This window comes from Triticum aestivum, chromosome 7D, assembly GCF_018294505.1.
Source record: "Triticum aestivum cultivar Chinese Spring chromosome 7D, IWGSC CS RefSeq v2.1, whole genome shotgun sequence".
In the NCBI taxonomy this organism is placed as follows: Eukaryota; Viridiplantae; Streptophyta; class Magnoliopsida; order Poales; family Poaceae; genus Triticum; species Triticum aestivum.
In genome coordinates this window covers 521,550,038-521,570,060 of record NC_057814.1, presented here as the reverse complement: position 1 = coordinate 521,570,060, position 20,023 = coordinate 521,550,038, and the positions used below count along the sequence as shown (strand labels likewise).

The 20,023-nt window shown below is 44.0% G+C and overlaps 2 long non-coding RNA genes across 3 annotated transcripts; one reads left to right on the top strand and one right to left on the bottom strand.

The window, feature by feature from the left end:
• Positions 1-5,741: 5,741 nt before the first annotated feature.
• Positions 5,742-8,947, top strand: LOC123163876 (uncharacterized). The gene is made up of 3 exons (XR_006482036.1): positions 5,742-5,770; positions 6,235-6,382; positions 8,855-8,947. It is a non-coding gene; the product is annotated as an uncharacterized lncRNA (long non-coding RNA).
• A 5,927-nt stretch (positions 8,948-14,874) lies between these two features.
• On the bottom strand, positions 14,875-19,370 carry LOC123166857 (uncharacterized). Of its 2 annotated transcripts, XR_006483714.1 has the most exons (5): positions 18,951-19,370; positions 17,268-18,855; positions 16,870-17,186; positions 15,309-16,784; positions 14,875-15,229 (listed from the first exon to the last, which is right to left on the bottom strand). It is a non-coding gene; the product is annotated as an uncharacterized lncRNA (long non-coding RNA). The 2 variants fall into 2 exon arrangements; XR_006483713.1 differs by having other exon boundaries at positions 14,875-16,784.
• Between the last annotated feature and the right edge of the window lie 653 nt (positions 19,371-20,023).

The following is a 20,023-nucleotide window of genomic DNA, read 5'->3' as shown; positions in this document are numbered from 1 at the left end:
TGGGGGACGTGTCTTCTGTAGTTCAGACAACTTGGAATGCGGCTGGTATGGTTCACGGTGATTTCCCATATTGATAACATGATTCATCATTTCTTTATGCTGCTGCTGGCTTTGCTCATATAGGCGGCATACTTGAGAAAATGCTGCTTCACTGCCTTGCTGACTTGACTGCCCCTGTGTGAAATTGTTGCTTGTCTGGGTACCATAAATTTCTTATGGCGGACTTGGCATGGAACGGGTCCAGGGACGAGGCATTTTCCACTCTGGGGTATTTTTGCAAAAATTCATGAGAAAAACCGCGTGGCACAAGAATAATTTTTCAAAGGCGAAATTTAAGAGACTCCAAGATTTTCCAAGAAAAATACTTGATTGCGCATGGAGAAGGACTGCTCAGTACATATCTTACATGCGAGTCGTAATTATACAATACATCACTCAGGATGTGCGTACACATTCCTGACATGTTATTTAGGCTAGTGCACTTCTCCGAGTTCCTACATGATGCGCACACAAACTACTTCTCACCAAACCTATGTACATATAAACATATCATACAAGCTGGCACATCACACGGCTGCTAGGCACACTCAGTCGGAGAGGGTGAAAATTTCCCTTGGCCTGCCGAGGGTAAGACCCAGTGGTGCAGGAGACTCAACCTCCTCCTTACTAATAGGCTCCAGGCGCGAAGTACTGCGTTGAGGAGTTGGTGCAGGTGCGGCAGGCGGTGCAGCTCTGATTGACGTAGGAGCAATGACTTGGTCAAACTCCTCAGTGGTAGGCAGGCGGCGGGCGGTGGCTAAAATGGCAGGTGCATAGGATGCTGAGGATGAGACGAAAGTCAGCGGTGGTGCCATGTGGAGAAGCTCCCTCCTGTTGGCGGAACAGCCCTGAACCGAGTCCATACGGGCAGCCACAAGGTCGTCCACGAGGTTGTCAAAAGCTGCCTCAAGAGCTTTGAGATATTCAACAAGCATCCTAATAGCCTCATCCCTCTCTCCCCTAGGGCAAGCGAATGCATAGTGACAAGTATATGGCACATGGCATGGGAGGTAGCGGTAGCAACGAGTCTTCATTGTAGGAAGAACATCCCGAAGGCGAGCTATCGCCTCACGGGCAGCCATCTGCATGGCATGCCTCTCCGTAGGCATGGCCCTTCCCACAAAACGGAAGTGGCGAGACGCAGAACGCCCTCCCTTGAATTGCACCATGGCCTGGTGCATAGACACGTTGTCGCTGATCTTGTGTTGGTAGAGTGTGAACTCTGGACGAGTCGATGGCCCGATTGTGAGCTTGGTGATGGAGACGAGAAGCTTGATAAACCCCTCAGGCACATTGGCGAACACCTGTGACTCACAGTCGTTGCCAGCCATCTACAAAAGTAGGCAAAAATTCCAAATAGTCAAATCATAAATTTATGATGACCAACAGAAAATAGCTACATTTGTAAAAAGTTGAAAAGCACTAAAAACGCTAATAACCGATTAGCGATCGCACCTAGTGGCTTCCTACAGTCAGCCTGGCTCTGATACCAAGTTTGTCACAACCGGTTTTCCAATAAAACATTTATTGAGAAACCGACCTTTTTAACAGGCCAGTATAGAAGAATCATTCTTACTAGTGGACAAATCCCTTATACAGAAATCCAGAAGTATTAAAAATAATACAAGGTTGAGCGGAGGCTGCTCAACAATTTATTACAAGCACGCCGATGTCATACATAAAGGCGGATATGACACAAGGGGTATGGTGGCATAACTACTGACTCGTAATAAAAGTGGTGGTGGATATGTCACAGTGAGGTGGGTGACATGACTCCTAAATCTTACAGCTCATCGAGCGTCGAAGTGAGGCTCGAGGACTTTTATTCTGGGTAGCGGAAGCGTATATAATACAAGTGACAAATTCCAGGATCGCACGGGACTGACTGGGACTCCTCTAGGCGTCGGACTCGCTATAGAACTCTTCATCCATAAGATCGCCTTCGTCAACATCTAGCCAAATCAACAAGCCAGGTGAGTACTATGAAAGTACTCGCAAGACAGTTTGGACATAAGATATAACAAATGCAGACATGATGCACATGAGCAGATTAGTAATGCGCACTCCGATAATAAAATTTGCACTGCAGGACAAGTAAAAGGAAGTCAGGCGGTAGTCCTCCCGAAATCCCAATGAAATACTGAAGGCCAATCGAGTGTCTGAAATGACGCCTCAAAAGGGTAAAAATAAATTAACAATGCCGCAGTCGGGCGTCAGGGCGACACCACATAAAGGGCTTATATTGGAATATAAACAACAGTGCATGCCACAGTCGGACGTCTGAGCGACATCACATAAAGGGCTTATATCAAAAGTAAATAACAAGAGTGCCACAGTCGGACGTCTGAGCGACATCACGTAAAGGGCTTGTATCAAAAGTAAATAACAAGGGTGCCACAGTCGGACGTCTGAGCGACATCACATAAAGGGCTTATATCAAAAGTAAATAACAAGAGTGCCACAGTCGGACGTCTGAGCGACATCACGTAAAGGGCTTATATTTCATTTCTCGAAATTCAAGTAGCTCATGAATTTAAATCATCTCAAGGAAATACTCAGGTACGTAATAATAAAATGGTTAGTCCATCCACAGGAATAACATTCAACCTGGTTTACCACTCAAGCTTGTTCACCGGGGATTTTCACTGAGACTGACATAGGGACTGACGCTGAGACTGATATGGATATGTTGACCAAGGTCCTTGACCATGGACACGATTACTCGGAAGGTTTTGACTCTGCAGAGTTTGTATTCTTAACCACAGCCAACGGATTTCAGTAGTCACAAAGGACTAGTTCCGTTTACGGTATTTTAGGAGAAATACATCTAACCAGTACACACCCATTCCACATTCCGTTGCCAGGAATCACCCTAGGCAACGTTCAAGAAAAACCTTGAGACGGGGAGGCTACAACCTCGCGTAGCATGGGATCAAATTTATATCGCGCGCTCTAAGGGGTGCCCCCCTCTCGGTCCCAACCGGAAACACCCATGCCCCCTGACCTGATGACTGGCTTTAATCATGGGCCATGGAACCCTCATCCCGGCCCCTCTATTTGGTGTGTACAAGGAAAGAGGTTTGCAACTTACTAAACCGTATTCTTTGCAGAAAACATGTGGCAGCACGAAAAAGGGGACGGACGGTAACGTGGCTCGGTCCACGTTAACGCCGGAGTTTAACGGTTGACATAAGACTGGCATGCTTCAACAATACCATCTTACCACCTTTCATGTCACCACATGATCAGGTTAGCTCCCATCAAAAGATCACATCAAGATTCGAAGCATACTGGTATTTGCCTTGAATGCAATATAACACTCACTGATGCTCATGTAAACATGCCATGCACTACTGTTAAGGCAAACATGCAAAACACTCGTCATATCAAAGGTTCAAACATGCTTGCCTGGTTCGGAGTAGTCGGAGTCTAGCTCGGCGAAGTTTGCGGTTCCCTCACCTCCTCCGGTATCTACGGTATAAAGAAACCGCATTCTAACGTAAATAACGTGTGTGTATAAAAATTATTTCAAAAAAATTTCAAATAAATACTATAAAAAACTAGACAAAAATATAAGATTGACAGAAAAAGAATCAACCAAAAAGCATCTTTTGTTTAAAAGATATAAGGGTTTTAGTCCAAGGACTAATCTGTGATGAAACAGAGAAGACCCAGAGGCTAGTTTGAAAAAGCAGAAAACGTTTCGGTAGGAAATGCGCGAGCCCAGAAGGAAAATGCACTTTGCCCGAAGGCGCCTTCAGAAAACGGTTCGAATAAGAGAGAGAGACTGATGGGGGGTCCCACCCGTCAGGTTCAAACTTCGAACAGAGCTCGCCGGCGCCCGAGGGCTGCGGTGGTCACCGGCGTTGATCCACGGAGAGGTAGGGGGATCGGAGGGTACCTACGGGTTCACTCTGTCCTTCCGCGTCGGTGGGTGGTGGACTTGGCCGTCGGTGAGCACCACGTCGACGGCGGCCTTAACTCCGGCGGACGGTGGTTCGGGCGAGGATGATTCTCTCCGACAGGAGCTGCAACCTTCAAATTAGGGCGCGGGTTAGAGAAGTGGATGCACTAGGAGGCTACTGGCATGGGTTGAGAGGCGGGGGTGCACGCACTTGAGAGAATCTTGCCGGATCCCGAAGCGGGTCGGGGCGGCCGGAGTCGGGGAAGAGGGCCTCCCCGAGGTCTCTCCAGTGGCTGGGCGTGGTTCTGGTGGGGTGGAGTGATGGCGCTTGGTCGAGATCGAGCTCGGGGCCTCCTTTTATAGTCGACCCGAGGCGGTTGCCATGAACGGATAACTCCGGCGAGCGATTACGGCGAGGCAGTGGTCGGGCTGGGGGTTTAGGTGATTGGGCATCAACGTGACGGTCCACTGGTTCCGTTTCTTATTTAAAATCTCGGTCGGACTTGGGTGACACTCCGGCCCTCGATGGAACGGCCGTACGGGCACGTCGGCGGCAGGGAGCGCGCTCCGTGCCTTCCAGTTCACGACGATGGCTCTGCAGCGCGCACAGGGAAGGGGACGGCCACGCGGTGGCCTCTGGTGGCTTGGGCGGTGCTGGACGGTGCCGTCCCTCGCTGCGCCTCTCTGGCAGCCGCAGCGGGTGCTGCTGCCGCCGCTCACGGGGCGATGCACCTCTGCCAGCTCGCCGCCGACGCCCGCAAGCGTCCAGGCGACCGTGCAGCGCGGTGGATAAGAAGGAGGAACAGGGAGCAAGGCGCCACTGCAGTTACTGGCGAGATCGACGTGAGGTTCTGAAGAAAACGACACTGACACCTGAAACTGTTCTCTGAAACTCTGAACTTTGACAGGAACAGTGCATGCCAGGTGTTCGACGATATGTTTTGGGCACGAGGAAAATTTTTCTGGAGCTGGGACTTGGTGAGGTGACCTCTTGATGCATCTAGAGGCTACCTGAATTTTCTCAGATTTTTAGGAGAAGAAAACAAATGAATTTCATCAAAAATGAAAAATCTGGTCCAAACTTGCAGCAAGCACATTTTGAAAATTTTGAACTGTGGACCAGTGGATCTTCATGGATCTTGGTTGAGGGTTCTAAGGACTAGCCAGGGAAACTTGTTTGGAATCCAAACTCAAAGGAATTCTAGTGGTTCCTTTGTAAATCTCTAAGGGCCAAAATAGGAGACAGAAAAGATTTTTGATTAAAGATAATTGGAGATAAATTCAAGGGGGAGTTAAACTTGCTGGATTTGAAGCTTGACTTGACACAAAGTGGGAAGATGGCTTTTGGGAGGGGATTTCAACTTAGGTCATGGCAAGAGATAATTTTTGAAAGGGGGAAGGATCACTCCATAAGCCATATGGTTATCTTTAGAAGAAAAGATTTCAAAAACTTTCCCAAAGAAAAACATTTGTGTTGAGTCAACACAAGATGAAAAACCTTCAAGACCAAAGATCAAGTTTTGGATGAACCCAAAGAAAATACTTGTCATAAAAAGAAACAAAATTTGAGAAGGAGAGTCCTTAAAAAAAATTTAAATAACCTCCTTCAAATCAAATAAAGAATTTGATAAAAAAACCAAATAAAATTTTTGGGGTGTTACAAATATCACGCTGGAATTTTTGGAGAGCTTGTGTGCTATAATACTCATTTTTTTGAAAATTTTAGATATATTAACATTTAGAGGAAACTTCACATATGTTTACATTCTAGGTTGTTTTTCAAATAAAGGAACTGAGCGAGCACTTCCATGTCACCCCGAATGCTAGGTGCTGCTCTTGCATGCCTCTTTTTCTTATTTTGCTTTGTTCCTATTTTGCTATAGTTATTGTTCACGGAGTTGCCATTATTGCTTCCTTAATTCTACCTAAAGAAAATTCCATTTGCACGTGCTTAATTTCGTGTTATCATGTTTGCTGAAGCTATATACAAATTGAGCTATGAAATAGCAAAAATTGGATCAAATCCTCACTTGTCATAGTTAGTGTGAATCAATTTATGTTGCACACGTAAGTATTAGACTTCGCCTGTTATATTTTGACATTCTATTCTAAGCATTTGTTTGGAAGAATGTGATGACCGGGATCAAATAGTTTTAAGGTGTTTCTGCTCTATTTTACATTTTACAATAAAACACATGTTAGTCTAATATTTCTTATTTAGTGTTCATTGGAAATTTCTACATTTTATAGCAAACAATTTTTGGTCATTGACGCTCGCCTTCTTCCTCCAGCGGCTCCTGAATGAGGGGTACGAGTGTGTTAGCGAGGTAAAAGGCTGAAGTGACAACACCTCTGGGACTGATCCCCAGTGCACAAAACTTCCATGGTGGTGTGTGCAGTTCCAAGGCCCACTTGAGCTACTCTTGGTGATGTCAGCGGGTGAGGTTTCTCTCTACCTACGCTCTGTTGGCTCTGTTGACAGATATTGATTATTTGTAGATATGAAAGCCTCCTCCTGTGATTTTACTTCCTGTTTGGTTTCTCCACCTAGGTAAATGACTGATTTTATCTATAGCTTCATTTTGGTCCATTCGGTAGTTTATAGCTCTGCCACTGAAGGTAGGTTGTCACACAGGGGCTCATGCTCACATTACTAGGATTAGGGAACCTCGATCATTTTTCCGAAACATGCACTACCCCTCCTGTTTCATGGCATGTCATTTCAGCCATAATTTTGTTGTAGGTTTGCATAGATAAATTAGTAGCACTCGTGGTTTCAAAGTGTGTGTTTCATGGGTATTAGCTTTGTTCAAGAGTCATAGCTCTAATTACATTTTTCAGCCATAATTCTGATGTATGGAAATAATCAGTGATTCTTTCTTTTTTATCTGGCCATAATTCTAATAGCTTAACTGAGCAACCAATGCGCTCTTCTTCCTCCCCAGCCGCCTCAACCCCGCCCCCACCCCACCTCTCGCCTCTCGCATGCGCCACCGCCATCGCCTTCCCCGTCCTCCCTCGCCGGGACATCGCGTTCCCGTTGTCTCCACCCCCATCCCAGGCGATTGGGTTTCGAGATATGGGGTTGTTTCACCTAGCGATTTGTTAAATCAGACCGAGCTTCACAATTTTGGGGTGTGCCGGTGCGCCCACGTGGCACGCCATCTTGATCCGCCGCAGTTTGGAGAGGAGTGTTATTGAGCAGAATTATAGATATTCCCTGATAGGATTATACCAGTCTCAGGATAAAGAGTTGGGCCCTTATTAATTGTGCAGAAATTAAAAAAAACTTATTGCTCAATAGTTTCGCACTATCCTATTCAACAAGCTGTACAAAAAATTGCCGGGGGGAAACAAAATTTGACTTTAAGATGCAGATTGAAATCCATCAGGCGCTTTGACTTCTAGGGAGCATTCATGTGTTGCACTGATGCCTATGGTCTGTTAAACATCTTGATATTCCTGTCTAATGGAATAAACAGGATAGTATTCTTGAACAAATGCTATACACATACTCGTTGTATGCCTCATTTGCTTCGCCTTTCCTACTTAATCTCTCACAAGTGACCTCTGCTGCTCATACTTTCGCCTACTTAATGCATGCATAAGTCTATAATTCTTTGTGTATATAGTGAAATGGGTGTATGACAGGTTCTTTGTTTTCAATTTTGTAGCTTAGGTACTGGGATCTTCTTTGAAGTAATTGAAGCCATCCTAATTGACAAACTAAATTCAGTGGGTTATACTGAGAATCGATACTCTGCTCAGCTGTATTTTTACTGAAACATGGCATGTTGTTTTTGTTACTCGTACCAAGGTTCAGGACCTTGATGAGTTGGCTGATGATCCATGTAGTTTTGACTTGCCATGGTCTGAATATGTATGTCAGTATAAATTATTAAGTAATGGCTAAATGACTGGGATGTGTATGTCATCTTTAATTGAATTTAGATGCTTATTCAATCTGAATTTAAATGTTCGCCAGGTCTTTGCTTGTGATTTCTAGGGTTGTAAACTGTAATTAATCATCTTTATCTGTTGTCTATTATCCTACAGCTGGGCTCATGCACTTGGAATTATTTACCACCTGATAATTAGTGAAGGTAGTATATCTCTGGATCATAATTGGAGTGCCAACACTTCTAACAGCTGGGTGAGAAATTAATGCTTAATTATCCTTTATTTAACTTTATGCTAACACATTAGATTATTCGGTGAAGCACATGTTTCATCTTGCATTCCCTACCTGTACAGACTGTAGACGGACAATACATTAGCTCTATAATCTCAGACACTGATTAATTAACTATATTACTAATCAAAGAGCCTGCTGTTTACTGGGAGCTGGTAATACTACTGGCTTACTCTTTGGAACCTTTGGTTGATCTATACATGTGTAGCTAGCTGCTTTTCTCCATGGCGCATTTCGTGTAGATACGTAGAGACGTTGATTAGTAAATGCATGCAAACTGGATTCTGTATTAGTTTCCCAGCCAGTAGCGTCACTGAAATGGCGGTTCTTCTCCATGCGAGTTAAACGGATTGCTTGGGTGAGATTTTGTTAGGATAATCTCAGAGGTTGCTAGCAATCAGTAGAGTTACTCATAGTACTAATACATGTGCAAGTTTTCTTTAATTAGTTTTGGTGCTTCTCCTGATTGAAGATGGTCGTGACCAATTTTAGAATTGCAAAACCCCATTAAACATTGTTGGTATGAATTGGGCTTGGAAAATACTCGATCGAGCAGCTCCTTTGTTCTACATTTTGGTTCAGCCTTACACACTTCACCGGGTATATGAATTTATTTAGATGTATATAGATACTTAGGCGTACAGGGACGCACTGTATTCCTTTTCTTTTTGTAACCTCACATTGAAATATCTAACTTTTTGTATAATGGATCTTTTCAGAGAATTTCCACGGCACCTAAAAAACAAGAGTTTCAATTGTATAAAGAAATCCATGTGTGACAGAACCTTTACACGAGGTAACATGCGGATCTGCTTTGCTTCACATGTTATCGTCCCCGTGCCTAGGGTTTCCGATTGATGTGCTATTACCGCACGTGTGACGATGGTCGTTTGTGGTGAGGCAGGAGGGCAACAACGTCGACATGGCAATCGAGTCACTCCTGAATGCGGAGAAGCAGTGTTGCCTGGCTGGCGATGTGGCCAGCACTAGGAAGGACATCGTCGAGCTCTCCTTCAAGGATGGCGCCTGGAAGACGCTTAACTACCAGATCGTTGTCCTCTCTAAGAGGAGGAGGGCCAGCTCAAGTAGGTACAGCTAGCCCGCCACACCTCGCTCCTCCTCCCCCCTTCTCTATTTTTGTGTTCGGTTGTCTCAAACTTGATATTGTACATACTATTTAGATAATTCTAAATTTATGTGGTAGAAAAATGTTCAGAGAAGGTGCACTCAGATAATTGGCTGGATTAACTCTAGATTTAAGTGGTCCTTTCGAGGTTTTTTCAGTTCATTCATGTAACACCCATGTGCTGGTATGTTTCAGTCCTTGTGAAATGCATCATTTATGTGTATGAAAGCTTTTAGAATATCATAAAAATGTTCACTTTTAGTGTCCAGTTCAATACCGATCCCCTTCTTGCTTTTGTCGTGACCATGGAAATCAATTATCCTGTGGATTGACTATGCCTTGCTTACCTTGCATTGTGCTCATTTTGCTGATTGGTCGGGGGCTCGATCCGCTGCTGATCCTGACGCGCACACACGCTCACCTGTTTGTCTCCGTGCCCCTGCAGAGAATGGCATCACCGGGGAGGACGGCAGCGGCGTGCCCGTGTTCGCGGAGTACAACCTCGACGAGCTCCGCGCCTCCACCGACGGCTTCGCAACGGACCACATCGTCTTCGAGCACTGCGAGAAGGAGCCTAACGCCATCTACCACGGACCCTCTTCAGCTCTGGCACCACCGTCGCCATCAAGCTCTTCGACCGCTCCGCCTGGCCTGACGCACGCCAGTTCATGGTTCGTGCCCCTTGCTTTGGTTTGTTTTGCTTCGCGGGGGTGGATCGTCACCTCGTATGCACCAGTGTTCTGACTGGCCTCTGCCGCGGAGTCTGAACTGAATTTGGCTGTCATTTTTTTTGGATGCACAGGAGGAGGCTAGGGCAGTTGGGCTGCTGCGTTCGCTTGTCCAACCTCATCGGATGATGCTATGAGGGTGGCGAGCGGCTTCTCGTTGCTGAGTTCATGACGCATGATACCTTGGCAGCTGTGATTCGTAGTGTGGTTAGGGTTTGTTAAGTTTACTAGCTCCTTCATTGATGATGGGTCGCTGGTGGTGCTTTTCTGCCGAGAATTAAAAAAATAACTTATTCCATGTTTCATGCGGTTTATGCATCTCTTTCCTATTTCTCTATTTTAGATAATGGTCATGTTTACACTCGAGTGTGTGATTCATGGAGGGGAGGTGCAGTCTATCTGAATATTCAATTCATGCTTTGATCATGAGTATAGTACATTCAAAATTAGCAAAAGCAATAATGCATAGCAGCAGTGTCAACCTTGTAGGCTATGAAACTGCATGTTTTTTGTTGCGGTATGGAAATTTACCATGCTGCGGCAATGGGGGTAAACTCTTACGGTGAGGTTTTTTTGTGTACCTAAAGTCCGGAGAGAAAGGTAGGGTACCTGAGGTGAGTCTTATGCCCTTCCATGTTTTCATTTTTTGTGCGTCTTGAATTTTGTATTTAGTCAATGTGAATTGTTCCATAGCAATTGCCCTGTTTTGATTACTATGATCGTTATTTACTGCTTTTGATGGTCACTACAAATCTTGCCCTTTTTAGGCAGGTGCATCACTTGGTTTGATACATTTTACATCGAAGCTATGCTGCAGATGCACTTTTGCTCTAAATCGACTTGGTTTAGTCGATGACTTGATGTATCAACAGATGTGTTGGGCTCTTTGTTAGCCATGTTTTGCTCAACTTTTTTGAAGGAAATTGCCGCATCGAAACCAAAATTTCCTTTTGTTGATGGCACCATAAGGCTGTATTACTTTGATCACATTTAGTTTGTACAATGCTTTCCTTTTGATGGCTTGAAACATGTCACTAAAGGCAGTTGAATGAAGACACTTATTAGTATGCTTAGTAGCTATGACTCGGTAGTTGTCTCTCCTATCCGGCTCTTATTACCCCGTCTCCTATTATAGCGCTTTTGGTACCGAAGTTCATGTTAAGTGGATGTGGTTTTGGTTTCAAACTTCCTGTCGAGTGGCTATGTTTTGTGGTCTTATGAACGCACTAAAATTGATCATGCCTTATAGTGTGATGCCGATAATGAGTATCACTATGTCTCGCATCTATCACAATTGAATGTTTCTTCTTCACTGTATTGTTATCATGTATGAATGTATATGTTGTACCTGGATTACTACTGACTTCGCATTACCCGCTTGATCAAAATGTTGTGACCGGCACCCTCGCGCCAAGGCGCGATCCCGATCTAGTTACTTCTATTTCAGGTGGAAGTCCCACTGCGGTACATGTATTTTGCTTGGACTCATATTTTTTCACAGCATGCTTGGACCTTTTTCTTTGGACAGCAAACTCTTGTACTGGTTGGCTTCCGTAAATTGCAATGCAAGCATAGGTCTCAGACAGATATAATAAGAGGAAAAATCCATCTCTGTTTAAAGAGACGTGACATGTTAAAAGGAATTTGTACATCATACAACAATATATGTATGTAATGTTGTATCTTTTAATCTCAACCGTTAATATCTATATTTAACGGCCAATATAATTTAATCTACGTGGATGAACATGATGGCTTGTTTGCCTCTTGTCTTAATTATATAATAGATACATACGGATCTGATTGTGGCAGACCCGTAGACTAAAACTTCTCTCGCAAGCAAAACATGATCACACCTTATTACTGTTGGGTGTTAATCACATAGAGATGTGAACTAGATTATTGGCTCTAGTAAAAACCCTTTGAGTATTGGTCACATGGCGATGTGAACTATGGGTAAAGATGTGAACTATTGGTGCTAAATCACATGGCGATGTGAACTAGATTATTGACTCTAGTGCAAGTGGGAGACTGAAGGAAATATGCCCTAGAGGCAATAATAAAGTTATTATTTTATTTCCTTATATCATGACAAATGTTTATTATTCATGCTAGAATTGTATTAACCGGAAACTTGATACATGTGTGAATACATAGACAAAACAAAGTATCCCTAGTATGCCTCTACTAGACTAGCTCGTTAATCAAAGATGGTTAAGTTTCCTGACCATAGACATGTGTTGTCATTTGATGAACGGGGTCACATCATTAGAGAATGATGTGATGGACAAGACCCATCCGTTAGCTTAGCATTATGATCGTTAAGTTTTATTACTATTGCTTTCTTCATGACTTATACATGTTCCTCTGACTATGAGATTATGCAACTCCCGAATACCGGAGGAACACCTTGTGTGCTATCAAACGTCACAACGTAACTGGGTGATTATAAACATGCTCTACAGGTGTCTCCGAAGGTGTTTGTTGGGTTGGCATAGATCGAGATTAGGATTTGTCACTCCGTGTATCGGAGAGGTATCTCTGGGCCCTCTCGGTAATGCACATCACTATAAGCCTTGCAAGCAATGTGACTAATGAGTTAGTTACGGGATGATGCATTACAGAACGAGTAAAGAGACTTGCCAGTAACGAGATTGAACTAGGTATGATGATACCGACGATAGAATCTCGGGCAAGTAACAAACCGATGACAAAGGGAACAACGTATGTTGTTTTGCGGTTTGATCAATAAAGATCTTCGCAGAATATGTAGGAGCCAATATGAGCATCAAGGTTCAGCTATTGGTTATTGACCGGAGATGTGTCTTGGTCATTTCTACATAGTTCTCGAACCCGTAGCGTCCGCACGCTTAACGTTCGATGACGATTTGTATTATGAGTTATGTGATTTGATGACCGAAGTTTGTTCGGGGTCCCGGATGAGATCACGGACATGACGAGGAGTCTCGAAATGGTCGAGAGGTAAAGATTCATATATTGGAAGGCTATATTCGGACATCGGAATGATTCCGAGTGATTCGAGTATTTTTCGGAGTACGGGAGAGTTACGAGAATTCGCCGGGGGAAGTTAATGGGCCTTATTGGGCTTTAGTGGAGAGAGGGAAGAAGGGCCACGAGGTGGCGCGCGCCTCCCCCTGCCCAAACCGAATTGGACAAGGGGTGGGGGCGCGGCCCCCCTTTCCTTCTCCCTCTCCCTCCTTTCCTTCTTTCCCACTCCGAAAAGGAAAGGAATCCTACTAGGACTTGGGAGTCCTAGTAGGACTCCCTACACTTGGCGCGCCCCTGGGAGGGTCGGCCTTTCTCCCTCCCTCCTTTATATACGTGGGCAGGGGCACCCCAAAGGCACACCAAGTCTTCTCTTAGCCGTGTGCGGTGCCCCCCTCCACAGTTACAGAACTCAGTCATATCGTCGTAGTGCTTAGGCGAAGCCCTGTGCCGGTAAATTCATCATCACCGTCGCCACACCGTCGTGCTGACGGAACTCTCCCTCGGCCTCAACTGGATCAAGAGCTCGAGGGATGTCATCGAGCTGAACGTGTGCTGAACACGGATGTGCCGTACGTTCGGTGCTTGGATCGGTTGGATCGCGAAGACGTTCGACTACATCAACCGCGTTACTAAACGCTTCCGCTTTGGGTCTACGAGGGTATGTGGACACACTCTTCCCGCTCGTTGCTATGCTTCTCCTAGATAGATCTTGTGTGACCATAGGAATTTTTTGGAAATACTACATTCCCCAACAACATATTCCAGAGCTTGCTTAAGCACCTTTGCAGAATTACAGGCCAGGGGCATCTACCCACTCCAGAACACCACAGTTCACACCATCCTCAAAATCAATTTAAAATTACAGTGAACACCACAGTTAACAAGCAAATTCAATTCAAAATAACAAATCATATACACTAATGATATACATAGCTACACTAGCTAGGTCTATATACTAAAAATACAATACATCAATATGTTTGCAGTGCTCTATGCTAGTAGTACAGTATTCAGACCTACAAATGTTTTAACACTTACGGAAAATTCATAAAAACAACTACTCTGTTTCCACTAAATAGCACATAATCAAGCTAATCAAATCCACAACTACTTGGTCCATCACCTCAGTAGCACATCCTATGAATCTCCCGCCAGTGTGAGTGCCTTCAAATGCCACAAACTTGCCTTGCCTCTGCCTGTGCAAGATGCACCTTCTATCAGATTCAGTCACAAGCCGACAGAAACTAGGGTCTATCACAGTGTCATGAGTTAGCTGCAACAAGCAAAAACATATCTATATCAACTACAACTCACATATATCAACTTAAATGGAAAAAATCTCAAATATCTTCATACCCTAACCCTAACGCTAGAACAGACATGAGAGGGACAGGATAAACTGAGCTGACTTACAAAGTACTCCATCTGCATGCTGCTTAACTCGCTCATGTATTCATCATCGTCGTCCGACGTCTCGTTGCTTTTCGGTCACGACGGCATGGTCGCGGCGTTGCCGGAGCGCGAGAAGCAGAAACAGAAGCAGAGGAGAGCAGAGAGGAGTGGAGTGAGCTCGGAGGAGAGTGAGAGAGCTGGTAGGGACGAGCGGCCCAGTCGGCCAGGTTACTCCTGGTCCGACCAGGTGCGACCGAGCGGCGGCTCTAACGGCAGCACACGCGCGCCGTTAGCCGTTAGGCCGCCCGCCAGCCTGGCACGTGGGCCACTGCTGTCAGAATCACGGTTAAATCGGTCAAAATGACCGTTCAGTCAACTAGGTAGTTTTTGGTAGTTTTCTGCCACTTTTACAAAAGTGGTAGTTCTGTGGGACGCGAACCCTTAAACTGGTAGGTTTTTGTCAAACACTCCGCTGGCACAGACAAACTGAGTGGCTCATGATTTACTAACCCATCACAATTCACAGTGTCAAGTTTATAGCACGTCATCATACATAACTAGAGGCTGGGGCGCCTCCTGAGGCGGGCTTGTGTGCACTCATCTTGTCTTGGCACATTCCTCTACCATGTTTAATTCTTAGTCCCGCTCATGTACATCAATATGGACGTATGCTATAACATTAGGATCTCTTGATCTCTTGGATGTAGAGATATAAAATATTTATTACAACCATTCCTTGATGGATAACTGTGAATAAGCTCAATAGAATCAATTTCAATGTGTACGTATGCTTGGTTGCTCCACCATCTACTAAATAGAGATGGAAAAGGGAGAGAGTGCTGCCATTAGATGGAACCTGTATAAGATAGAGAGGGAGGGAGGAAGATGAGTGGGAGCAACGAAGCTGAGTATACCCACCTGCTGCACGCGGTAGACTGAAAGGAGGGGGGAGCGGGTTGAAGACCTAGGAGCGAGCCAGCTGTTGGTTCCTGGATCGAGCTGCTACTGCTTCCTTCCGTCGTCCTCATCTATCTCTACATCTCCTCACTCCACACCACCTTGGCAGTGACCTTTTTAGAGAGATTTACAGGAATTGAGATGGAATCCAGTTAACCTAATATGTTCGGCAAAACAAACTATCAGTGACATTTTTAGAAAAGAGATATACATCAGACCTTCCAGCAAAAACATCATACAGGAAACATATGATGATCATAGGATTGGGAGTTTTATGCGAGAACGAAACCTTGCAATCTATATCAAAAAGATATCTTAACTGGAAAATTAAGCAACAAGAAGATCACACTTGAGTTGTTATAATTACTTAGGAATTTAGATTCTTACTTTTCTTTTAGAGGCCCGATATCCTTAATCACTTCAAGCAAATTTTACTTAAACAAAATATCTAAGAGTAGGATCTGGTTGATGAACTTTACAGAAGTTCAGTTCCGCGAAACTCCGGAAGAAAAGCAAAGGTCTGAAGCTTTTAGCATTCTAATAAAGGCTTCGACAACCACAATTCAACCGCTTAGTACAGTACATCTTCCATCACCCGGTTTATATGTGCAATCTGAAATAACCAAGAGATTGAAATAGTACCTGTAATACGTGGTCTGCAACATATAGATGCCAAAATCAAGCAGCAAGATCCAAAATATATCATTGGCGAGTGGCATAGGCAAGTGGCCACCCCTTCCCGACTCTTATTGTGTGCGCCTCCTCTGTGTGCGTGATTGTGCGTACTAATCTTGCTGGCACAATCGTTAACGTATATGTGCAGTCTTGCTTTGCGTTGTGGGTGGGACATGGATATGCACAAAATTAATATCTAGTGTATTTATAATCAATTTAATGTTCCAGGAACACCACTTCGAAATGATAATATAGATAACTATATCGTTAATAAGAACCGAAGGTAAATCAAAAGAACCATTCCAAGGTTTTTTTTTCTGTAATTTGATCTTCCTAGGTATATCTAAGATCATCATGGAGAATCATGTCGTAAAAACTGAGAGAATGATGATGGGATATGGGACACTCCTCAAACTTCATGTTGTAGTCCTATGATCGTATCCGAGTCTTTTGCTTTTTTTTTCAAACTACACCGGAAATTAGTTTATAGAAAAGTGAATCTGCCAAGAAGATTAAATTTTATTTTTAGTTAGGAGGATCAAACTGACGTGCATAGTTGCAGCTACCTCTACAGAAATATAATTCTTGCATCATGTGCATAGTTGCAGCTACCTTGAACAACAATAATAATTCTTCCTGTCATCAACATCTCACCAGAATATGATCAGTGTAATGTCATCAGAAGTCAAAACTCACTTTCATTTGTGAACTGAGAAGTTCTTTTATCACCTTGGCCCTGCATATCACCTTGGTTGCTGCATACTGGAATCATGACAAAAAGTACATGCTATAATAAGTACAGCAAGAAGGAAAGCTTCAAATAATAGAATCAGTAGAAATGACTTACATAGGTTATATTGCATGTGAAGTAATGGGCAATGAGAAAAAGTATAGTGAATATCACATGCATATATGTAATAGAACTTCACTATATTTGTACCCTGAAAAATCATGAGCATGCCATATGTGAGTAAGTAGGTTACACGCCAACTCCAATCCTCATCCAACTTCACCAATTTTGCTTTGATAATATTGGAATTCACTTTCCTTTCCATCCGGAAAAAGTTATCCACAATCACAGCGACGCAGCCAGCTGAAATTCTCTACAAGATCCTCAGCATCACAAATTGCTTGTGATGTCCAAGCGATCCCACTTTCCTGTGACTAATTTTACAGGCATCCATCAAACAGATTTCACAGCTAAATCATCGATGGACAAAGATTTCGAAAGCATGTGTAGAGTACCTTTCACATATGCCCTAGCTATGAAGTCAAAGTCACCCATGGCTGAAATCTTAATCCACGCACCACTAAACTGCACAGGAAGCCATTTTCGACAATCAGGAAAAATATACAATGACATATCTTGACAACAAAAGGAAAGCTACAAGCATCCAATGCACGAGCATGAAACAAAAATGGCACTAACTCTACCAAAATCATCTGTCAATTGCATAAACCATCGATGTCATACCACCTTCTTGCGCTACCAACAACAGCACAATGTCTTATATGCTCATCAGAAATTGCAATAACGAAAGACTCTTGGACAAAATTGTTATCAGGGGACCTCATGGGTGTACTAAGATGAAGAAATTCAATAGAAAAACATCAAACATAACAGTCTTCCACAATCCATAAGCACAAACTAAATAAAAGGTTGGTTTCACAGTAGACCAAGACAACTGGTTAAATGCACATGGACAAAAGAAATACAATGCGACCAAGGTTGCTAGTAACAAGAGAGCGACTACAGTGGCAAGTGAAATGCTGCATACAAATTAAGTATAAGCCCATCTAAGCAGCTTCTCATTGCGGTATACAGTTGATGGAGTATACGGCTTCATATATGGTTTCTAATTGATTGTTCTCCATATACAACTTGAAATTGTCATATATGGCTCCTCATTCCAATCGATTGTGCTCCAAACAGAGATGCACCAGCGAGAGAGACTTCAAGTAGACATTGATTTGTACAAAGCCTTTCAAGTAGACATTAATTTGTACAAGGCCTACAGACGAAGAATGCAAATTGATGAACTCAGCTGGTTTTGGCGGTAAGAGCTCATTGTTGGAGAGAGAGAGGCAACACAATTAAAAAATACATAATGTAATAAACCTTTACACAAAGGAAAGAAAGAAAGGAACATAGCAGGGTGAAGAGATAAGTAAATATCATATTATAACTTATTTTAGACATATTGCACTAACATTGTCATATGTTAACTGTCACTTGACGCCTTTGAAGCATGACAGGCGACAAAGCCTAGTTCCTGAGAAGGTAACTGCAGGAATATAATTTCAATAATCATTACACTGGCCCAGAAATCGGGAACACCACACCACTGCCACAACAGATACTGATTAAGGCTCAAACTGAAATTTGACGTCCACACCAAGTCAAATGGGAGGTGGATTCTAATCAATTGAGAAAGTTTAAACTGCCGAATTAACCCAAGTATTTCAGAGTTCATGCTGACAATTTACATATTAGATAGATGAAACACCAAGCCATAGTTGGCATATTAGATGATTTCTACGAGTCAAGTCTTCAGGTGATATCCACATCCACAAGAGTCGCGTCTGAGGTCGCAATACACCACACTAAGTTACTACTGACTCAAACTTCTGAAGATACATGTGCACAAACTCATCTCTTGTTAGCTAATTCAGCATCATTAACTTCACGCCTCAGAACTTGTGGGCCTGTTACTGGATGGTTTAAGCCAAATCAGGAGGAAGACAAACCAAAGGATTTCTGATTGCCGCATCGCAGACATCTATCCGAGCCACATCTCGCCGGAATCACGCCCATGCCCTCCCTCCAATACTCCTAACCAAAGAAGGGAAGCAGCCTTATTCGGAAGAATTCCTCACGAAAAGAAGGGAAGAGAAGGGAGGCAAAGGGCCAAGAGATGACCGACTTACGCTTAGACGATGGAGGTAGCGCGACCGCGGCGGCGGTGCCGGAGAAGCTCGTGGCCCGCCGACGATGATAAGCGTCTACGCATGCTCGACGGCAGGTGCTCCCCGAAGGCTGCCCGCCGCGCCTCTCATCTGTAGCGCCTCGCGCGGAGCCACACCCAAGGCCCGTGGGAGAGAGGAGGAGGCCCGGTGGCGGAGATCGAAAGCCAGAGGAGGGGCGTGGAAGGAGACGAGGAAGGAGAGGAGGTGGCGGCGGCAGGAGACGAGGAAGGGGAGGAGGTGGCGGCGGCGAGAGGAGGGTCCCGACTCACGAGGAGACCCTGGTTAGGTCACGGTTATTTCGATCGCTATATACTTTATCCTGAATTTTTTCCTACGTATCGTGGGAAGGTGTTGCCTGCGAGAGTACTCTACCTGCGATAGTAAAATCTTTCACGTGGCATAGCCCAGAGGACGCCCCTTCCGCGACTGTTAAAGGGTTTAATTTCTTCTCAGATTACCACGGTAAACGCAGCATGTATGTCTGCAACAGAAAGATAACTCTTCAACGTACTCGCATGTATCCCTACACCACACCACCATCAACTGAAAGGGGACAACAAAACTGGGATGGAGCACAATACCAATATTTTGTGCAAAATCCTGCCACGACCATTTTGGATCCAACACGTACGTCCGGATTTCCGTGTGTTTCACCCAAGCCGTGATTTTATACGTGCTCTGCTTGAGATGGAATTCTTCTCCTGCCTTTCCTTCCTTCAATGGTGCCACCACGTCTTCTACACTGGTTGTGCTACTATAGTAAATAAATATCCAAAGGAAAACTACAGCTCGCATGCACGGACACGAACCACTCTTGGCCTTTTCAACAAAATGTGCCATCTATAAGTTGAATTTGGCGAACAAGCAACCACTACTTTGGTTCGGTATCTCAAGATTGAAGAATTTTCAAACGAGTTTTTATAAGGTTTTAATCATTTTCTTCTTCTTCTTCTTCAAGGTTGATCGTGGGATGTGATTACATAACTAGTTGGAATTTCTATGAAATAGCTCAGCACGTAGGAACTTTGGAAATG